Source organism: Lipophrys pholis, assembly GCF_963383615.2.
Source record: "Lipophrys pholis genome assembly, contig: SCAFFOLD_353, whole genome shotgun sequence".
NCBI lineage: Eukaryota > Metazoa > Chordata > Actinopteri > Blenniiformes > Blenniidae > Lipophrys > Lipophrys pholis.
In genome coordinates, this window is record NW_028292057.1 from 12,266 (window position 1) to 21,623 (window position 9,358).

Below are 9,358 nucleotides of genomic sequence, written 5' to 3' on the forward strand. Positions count from 1 at the left end.
TTACATGTGAGGCTTGCTCGCAAACATCAGAAAGTTGTTATAATTATAAAAGCGATTCGGATTCACATTCCGATTCTAAAAATAATAACAAAAGAAAAGGTTACGGTAAAGAGGCAAAGTACAGCATGCGTTGCTGCCATTCTCTCGGAATGTATCACCCGGGCCAAAAACTAACGTCAAGCAAGTTGAGAAAGGATCCTAAAGAGCACAATCATTTTATCCATTCCCACAAGGCCACTACTCACCAGTGCGGGTGTAAGATGGAGAAATCTAGGATGTGCCAAAAGCAGTCTTAAAGTCATTGCTCATATTAACAAGATTCTAGCTCAATCTGTTAACACCCAACCGCATTCCGTTAATGCAGCACCTGCTACCCCTATCCTTGTCCCCTTTCTGACTATCATCATCAGGCTAGAGTCAATTCGGATCAAAAACATAATTAGTTCAAAAACATTAATAATTGGGGTTCTAGCACACAGACAAGATTAAGATAAAGCCCCCACTAGCAGATTGCTTGTTCCCCCTTTACCTCTGAGTAGGACAACTCGGCCCCAATCAAAGCAGAACTCAACCAATAGCTCATTCTCGAGTTGAAGGAAGAGCTTAAGGTGCTGCAGTAGGAGTTGCAGTAGGGGGGGGTACATTAGAGCTTGGAAGAAGAGATGAGGAACTTTAGATCAAAATATTAGCATCAAAACAGCTATTAGAACAGGTCATCACATTCAAAGCCTGGACTTACCATCATTCCCACAAGCAATAAAAGAGAACTATGGAAGGAAAAGGAAAGCATTGATTCATCCATTCAAAGCAGGAACTTCCCAGTCCCTTCCAGAATGATCTAAAGGGACAATTTTTCCTTTTATCCTTAAAGTAAAGAAAGCCTTTCTTAAAATTATTTGAGCAGTGATGGACACCTCAATGATGACTGCCCTTACCACCAATAGTGCCACATCAAGCCCAGCACCTAAATAAATCAGTGTCACTGTCAACATCCTGAAAGTTATGCTGAGCTGGACTTTTATGTCAAGGATAGATTCTAGCAACTAAATTGTTAACATAAGCCACCTTTTCAGGACTATCCTCACAGCCCTTTTGATAGAACTGGTAGATAAAAGAACAGATATTAACTTAATGGTCTCATTGCATAGTAGAGTGACAGTCACTAATTCTAAACTCAGTCTATAAGGGACAGGTAGTAGTACCTTCAGTAAGGCATTCATTAACCTTTCTAATCATCTATTTGCAACTGCCACTCCACCATGCCAGAAGATCGATAGACATTTAGTGGTAAAATAAGAAAACAATACCAATAAACTCCCAAGATTTAACTTTTAAAGCTGTGTTCAAATCTGCGTGAGGCAATACGGATGCTCGAAAGTGAAGACCCATTTTTGGAGCAATCGCTGAACCAGGTACTGATCCCCCTGCTGTCATGCTTCACAGCTCTGTTGCCTTACGGTTCTGCAAGGGATTAGCTTATTTCAGACACCAACAACTTGTCCATTTAATTTTAAACAGCTGAGGAAGGGAGATTGGGAATTTTGCTAGAGCAGCTGGACAGGCTGATAAATGAGTTAAAGCCTTAGAGATTAATAAGGCAGCTCTAAGAAATCGTCATTGAGGCCAGTCGCTACTGAAATCAATATCAATCGATTCAATAAATCAAATGTCACAAAGCACATAATTTGAGGTTTTAAATAATGGAAAAGAAAAAAGCAGCAGGTAGTCTGTTCATCTCGAACTCACTTTAGCATATGCTCTTCCCTGTCCCTCCTAAACTCACTCTCCAGTCCATCCTCATCATGCTCCCTGCTCTTAACTACGAATCTGCCCTCACTCTTTAAAAGTACAAAAACATCGCCAAAAAGAGCTGTGGACAGGAGATGGAAGGACTCTGGCTGATCGCTAAAACGGAATCTGAGATTGTTGAGCCCAAACTGCTTGTAGTTTTACTCTTCCTTCAATTGGTTAATAGCAAGATAGATGCTTCCTCCAGTGGTTTTAATGAAGGCATTGGCTCATCCTTTCAAAACAGTTTTTCACCAATGTCCTCACCTCGAAGCCGAGTTAACCGGTCACTGTTTTTTACGAGCGAACAAAACAATCTGTTCATGTTCATCAAGCGTAACCTCAAGATCTTCCTAAAGTTGGTATCAAACGATCCCACTTCCGACATGGTCAACATCACTCAGAATGAGTTTAACATCCTTGGAGTGCTTTTCAAACTCGAGAAGGGTAAGCCACTTTCGCATATGACCAACATCTTCGGTTCAGCCCCTAAAATGCCTCTGCCAGCACTCTACGAACACCTTATTGCTCGGCTAGCCTCATCAGAGGCGAAGACACAGACCATACAAAATCTAAGGGATGTGGCCAGCATCAAAGACGAATCCTTCTCTTGGCAGGATGTTCGGATTATCAATTGCCTCAGCTCTCAAATCTACATTGAGACAGCTGTTAACTCACTCCACATCCTGAATTGCAGCAACTGCACTATTTTCACCGCCTCTTCTGCAAAGATCGTCTACATTGACAATTGTGAAAAGATGAGCATCTGTGTCGCCTGTCCTCTACTGCGCATTTGCAACTCAATCGATTCTACAATCTCCTGTTACTCCAGCTGCCCTCCCATCCTCACGGGGGATTGCAGGGGCTTGGAATTAGCGCCTCACAACGCTGTTCTCCCTCGGCTCAAACAATTCCTGGCCGAAGCCGGTCTACAGCCTACCTAGGCAGGAATAAATAATTTTCGGTCACCTCTTTGCATGCCCTTTCACGAGGGAGTCTTTACTCTTGTAGAACCTTAGCTTTTTGCCATGATGGTGCTGCCCAATCGTGAGGAAAACAGACTTGATGGACTTCTTCTAACTCCCAAGGAATACTGCATGGAATTAGGTAAGCGAAAGGTACTTTTTGAGGAGGTGGGACGAGAAATAATGGGGGCAGGTCTTACATTGTAGCAGATGAGGATTCTGAACATGCACATCCAAGGCAGATTTAAGGAATACCTAGTATTGTCCGGCAAGGAAAAGGGGATTAGCGACCTGGTGAAACTTATCTCTTGAATGCTTATAAATGGTCCACTATTCATTCACACAAGTAAATGAAAATGAAGATATGGAGGAGATCATGCACTTTACTTGATGAGTGTCTCGGTGAGATTGCCTCGCTTTTCTTGTTCTTGCTCAATGCATTCAAAGAGGGACTTGAAGTTGCCTGCCCCGAATCCCCAGTGGTTATTACGCTGGATGATTTCGTAGAAAAGAGTCGGACGATCTTCGATAGGCTTAGTAAAGATTTGTAGAAGGTACCCTTTCTCATCATAGTCGACAAGAATCTTGTTCTTCTCCAGTTAATCAATATCCTAGCTAATCTTGATCGTCATCTTAGGAAGATTCTTGCGAAGATTGTCATAATACTTGCCTGGGATCTGAAGAAACTCAGTCCCTCGATTGCGCAAGTCACTCACTGTCTTCACCACGTCATCGGTATTCAGGGCGATGTGCTGTGCTCCTGGACCTGCATAGTAGTCTACGTACTCTTGGATCTGGCTTTTACGCTTACCCTTTGAAGGCTCATTGATGGGCATTTTGACAGACTAAGTTGGGTCGGTAACCACGATCGAGTTCAAAGAAGAATATTAGGTGTGAAGGATAGAGTCATCAATGGACCAAAACCTGTGGAAGTCAAGGGTCTGTTCGTAGAATTTGACTACTGGCTACATCTCCTTTTCAGGCTGATTGCCAACAATATGGTCGATGAAATTATACTTGACACCTGGTAAAACGTCATTGAGCAATTCCCTATTTGGGTGCTTGATGAAACCAGGCAAGAAGATGCCCTTGAAGTCTACACGTTGTATAAACGTGTGAATTGTATCCCCGTAAGTAGCAATGGTTGCAGTTATAACCTTTCCGTTAGAGTCTTATAAGGTGTGAGGAGCTTTAACTGATTTAGCCCCCTTGCTTACAGCCTTGTCATGCAAGGCTGTTGCATCTTCAACCAAGAAGGCAATGTCCTTCACACCATCTCCATGGAGCCTTTGATGCTCATGCATCTACGCATTCTCATACCCGTGATAGGAGCAGGAGAAGGCAATAGTGACTTGTTGATTTTTTACTACATGAGTACAGACGGAGCGTTCTCCGGACTAAAGTCCTTGGTAAGCGTAGAATTAGAAGCCGAGTCTGGAAGTGTAAAAAGAGGCGGCCTGCTTGGCATTACCGACCCAGAGTTTGACATGGTCAAAGCCGTAGATTTTTCCACCTTCCATTATATTTTTATAATGCTTCTAGGCAATGACGATTGATGTGCTAATTGATTTAACATATCCATCAATAGTATCCAATGAAATTAGTCCTTAGAGCCACTTCAAAAGCTTTTTCATCCATCAAAAACCCTCATCTCTCTTCTGTGCTCAGTCCCACCTCAGCTAATTACATGGAGCATCTCTATGACCAATGGATCAAAGGACAGGCCCCTCAAATCTCTTCATCACTTGAGGCTTTCTTTACCGGGATTAAGGAAGGATCCCCTGACTAAGACCTGTGGCAGGACCCTAAGACTTCAAATGCAGGATAAATATCTACATAATCAACTCCCAACTTACTGAAGGTGAAATTTTTGGTTCAAGCCTACCGACGCTATGGACATAATTATGCTTCTCTTGACCCACTGAATTTAGACCCGTCTATGAAGCAACATGGTAGACCGATTGAAACTCCTAATCTGAACTATTAGGCCTTTGGACTAACTGCGACTGACCTTGACAGACAATATCCAGTAAATTTGATTAGCAGAGGATCTCCGAGTCCCAAGATGACATTGAGGGACATCATCAGCTACTTGAAGTCGATCTATTGCTAGTGTGTGGGATTTTAGTTCATGCACATTACAGACATGGCTGAGCGCAATTTCCTCCTTGACTAGGTTGAGTACCTGGAAAGCTGGACCCCAACCAAGGATTATATGATGTAAACTCTCCACTCCATCTCACGCGACTATGCCTTCACTTCCTTCCTTTAGGAAAAATTCAATTCTTCCAAAAGGTTCGGAATCGAAGGGTGTGAGTCCTTCATCTGCGGGCTTTAAAAACTGGTGGTTACTGCTTCCCAGCAGAGCGTCGAATTCGTAACATTGGGGATGGCCCACCGCGGTCGTCTTTCGACTCTCTACAGCACCTTCAACAAACCTGCTCAGCAGATCTTCTAGTAGTTCTTGGATAAAACCTAGCTCAATCAGGAGGAAGATTTCGATGAAACTGGTGATGTTAAATATCACCTTGGCTATATCACCACCCGAGAGATCAAAGGCAAAAAATTATCGCTTGAACTAGTCCCCAATCCTTCTCACCTGGAGGCTGTAGACCCTCTGGTCTACGGAATCAGCAAAGCGCGCCAGGACTAGCTGCCTGGGAAGGAAGAAGTATCAAAAAGTAAGGCCATTCCTATAGTGGTCCATGGGGATGCTGCCATCGCAGGTCAAGGCATAGTCTACTAGAGTATCCAGCTGCATGATCTGCACAACTACTCAGTGGGAGGAGTCATCCATGTGGTAATCAACAACCAGATTGGATTCACGACTGCAGCTTTGCAAAGTCGATCGACAGTCTACTGCACTGAGATAGCGAAAGTGGTAAATGCCCCTATTATTCATGTGAACGGTGACCGTCCTGACTTAGTTGCGAAATGCATGGAATTTGCAGTCGAATACAGACAGCGATTCCAGAAGGATGTCTTTATCGATATCGTGGGGTTCCGCAAGTTTGGACACAATGAGCAGGACCAGCCTGCCTTTACCCAGCCTATAATGTACGAGATGGTGCAGAAGAAACCCAACACGTGGAAAATCATGACCGACCGAATGATTGTTCAAAAGCTGATAACTGAAGAGGAGGCTAAAACTATTTTGCTTCATTACAAAAACCAGTTGAAAAATGCCTATGATTAGGTGATGAAGAACAAGGACTGGGGGAAGGAAAAATAGCAGGTCAAATTCAATGACCTTGAAAAAGACAGTACTAAATGGGGATCCTTGACCCAGACTGGTGTTCCCCGCAAAGAACTCTCACAGATGCTCGCCAGAATCACTTAAATCCCTGCTGACTTCCAAGTCCACCCTACGATCAAAAAAATATATGCTGAGCGTATGGCGGCATGCTAAAGGGATGATTTGCTTGATTGGCCCACTATGGAGAGCCTAGCCTTCGCCAGTCTGGCATCTGAAGGGTATCGAGTGCGTCTGTCAGGGCAGGATGTTTAGCGAGGCACTTTCTCTCACCGACATGCCTTGCTCAACCATCAGACCTAAAACAAAGAGAAATTTATGGGACTGAGTAAGATAAGCGACAAAGTTAAAATCACAAACAGCTTACTGTCCTAGTTCGGAGTCATGGGATTCGAATACGGATACTCTATCACCAACCCTGACTGTCTCGTTCTTTGGGAGGCACAGTTTGGGGATTTTGCCAATACTGCACAAATTATGATCGACAACTTCATCGCCACTGGAGAGGCCAAGTGGCACCAGCAATCCGGAATCACCTTGCTTCTTCCCCACGGGATGGATGGGCAAGGTCCTGAGCATAGTTCATGTAGGCTTGAACGATACCTCCAACTTTCCAATGACAACCCCTAAGACCTGTATGAGCACACTTACGAAGAACAGCTTAAGCGAGCCAACCTGCACATTGTTTATTGCAGTCAAAGCAGTAATTATTTCCACGTACTCCGCAGGCAGCTGCGTAAGTCCTACCGTAAGCCCTTGATTGTACTGAATTCCAAACGACTGTTGAGATTCAAGAAGGCGGGTGCAAAACTGGCTCTGGTAGATGAAGGTACCGAGTTCATGCCAGTACTTGATTGTCCATCGAGCACTCCAGAAAACACCACTCGAGTTATCTTCTGTAGCGGGCAGTTCTTTTATGATCTTGAAGCCCATTTAGCAGAGTCTGCTCGACAGAAAGACACGGCTCTGGTGCGCATCGAGCAATTGAGTCCCTTCCCCTATCAAAATGTGGAGGCGATCCTTACAAAGTACAAGAAAGCCAAGGACATTGTCTGGTGTCAGGAGGAGCATGAGAACCAGGGAGGCTACATCTATAGCCGCCAGAGAATAGAGTGGTTGATGAAGAAGAAGGGGTTGAAGGGAAGCTGCAAGTATCTAGGCCGTCCAGCATGCTCTGCTTCAGCAGGAGGGTCTCTGAAACTGCACAAGGAATAGGAGGAATAAATACGGAAGGTCTTGATAAAATGAAACCGATAGACATATAATATATAAAGCTGTTGGTGATATGGCAATTTATAGGCTTAACGAATACTATCATATTTTATATCATCTGTCAAATGATAAGATTGTAGCTAAATTATTGGAACAGTGATAGCACCTGCTACCGTCTGACTTCATTGTGCAGCTTCTTGCGTCCGAACACTGTCCGCAGCCTCGTCTACATCTTTGAACTCTCAGAAAACATCAGCCTGTTTATTATCCAATTCAATGTTGTAAACGACAGAACTTACGGATACAGTGGCAACACCAAAGCTAATTTGTTGTGTGCATTTAGGCCTGTAACAGCTGCCAGGTAAGTGTACAGTTCAGGCACTTAAATCATGCCCTCGTTGTTAGTCAACTTCTTGAGTAAGTGCTAGAGGTCAGACTGCTTGATGGGAGCACGTTTTCTCACAGATTCGACTAGCTTTTAAATGGGCGCCCATTCTTCGGCATTATCGAGACTGACATTAATGAACTCGCTGAGGAGTTCTAGATTGAGATATTCCTCATAGAACTGTTAGCAGATTGACTTGAGCCTTTTCAGCTCTGTCTGGGAGCGACTGCCTTTCTCTTCTAGCGGAATGAAATAGTCGTTCATGAGCATCATGGTCACTTTCTTCTTCTTCACTACCTACTACTACGGCGGCTTCGGGTAAGACTCTGCAGGTAAGTCGCCTGATTCGGTGAGGGTGCTCATTATCTGATTCTTGACTTCTTGTCTGTCAGACATCAGGATATCCAGTAGCTGTTCCTTACGGCATTGGTCCATCACCTTTTTCTTTACCTTTATTTAGGCGCTTGGAAACATGTTGTGAGCCAGCGGATTCACTGTTTAGATCATTGCCTCGAAGGACTAAAAGTCCACCATACCGTTAGTGGGAGGGTCGCATAATTCGATCATCTCAGTGATGTCTTCCTAAGTGGCTTCGATCCCCAGGAAGTCCAAATAGAAGGAGATCTCCTAACGAGAGATGAGTCCGCTTGCAGAGGTATTGACTGCCTCGAATACTTCTTTGATTTCTGCCTTAGTGAGCAGTTCTTTGAAGAGACTATAGCCTGTGACCTGCTCGTTGATTTCCTGATGCTAGTAGGCAAGGGATAAGAGTTCCTTCGAGCGGTTATCAAAGGCATTGAACATGTCCTTGTTCCTCCGCATTTCATTTCCCATCCTGGGTGTTTAGTCGTCAGCCATAATTCTTATGCTTAATTATACTGAGTTCAAAAGCTTAGGGCCTAAATCTCCTCTTTCTGAAATGCACAGGGAACTGGAGAGGCTCCAGCGAGCTCCCACCCGCACTGTCCTCGAGAACTAGCTTATCAACCACCTGGATGACCGGCTCAAGTTCCTCACCCTCCACAGTGGGGAAGATCGGGTGCGACTTGGGCACCATTTCCTGCGAAATTATCAACGGGTGAGGAACAAATTTGTCAAGCGAGGGACTCTAAAGCTAAACTTCATGAATCATTTTCGCGGCCAAGCGCTCGAGGAATATATCGAAGACCAGTACTAGAAGGAACTATAGGAACTTCACAAGCAGAGTCGCTCTAGCTCCTCTCTTTCTGGACACTACTACTCCAGGACACTCACCACTGCCTTCCAAACCGAAGCCAGCTAGAAACCTCCTCCTGTTAGTTTGCAAACTAAACTGGATATAAAAGTTCGTAGCTAGTACCAAGACTTTGACCGTTTTTCTAAAACGAGGATGCAGAGCTTTACAAAAGCCAAGTCCAGGCAGAGCGAGATGATTCCCACCTGCCACTTCTCGTGTAAAATTACTCGCCCCCAGCATTTTGATTCGTAGGTGAGATTTGAAAAGGAACAGATAAAGAGTATGAAGGTGAATCGGCTCAAGCAGGCTTGGGAAACTCGGAGTCGCAAGGAGAGGAACGAGCATGATTGGCATTTTATTGAGCAGGACATAATCTAATTCTAAAGGTAGAGATAAACTGAGACCAAAAGCAGACTGGAGTAGGAGGAGAAGCTGTAGGTGGAAAGGCTGAGCAAGAAATTGAGGAAGAAGAAATTATCGGTGTGCGATCAGGCGCTGAAGAAGAGCCTGATAAACGATCGAGAGTGGAAGAAGGAGGG

At 44.3% G+C, this 9,358-nt stretch overlaps 1 pseudogene across 1 annotated transcript; it reads right to left on the reverse strand.

Annotated features, from left to right (window-relative positions):
• Positions 1–3,136: 3,136 nt before the first annotated feature.
• Positions 3,137–8,660, reverse strand: LOC308128234 (4-hydroxyphenylpyruvate dioxygenase-like; annotated as a pseudogene). The gene is made up of 2 exons: positions 8,561–8,660; positions 3,137–3,924 (listed from the first exon to the last, which is right to left on the reverse strand). The product of its transcript is annotated as a 4-hydroxyphenylpyruvate dioxygenase-like (transcript).
• Positions 8,661–9,358: the final 698 nt, after the last annotated feature.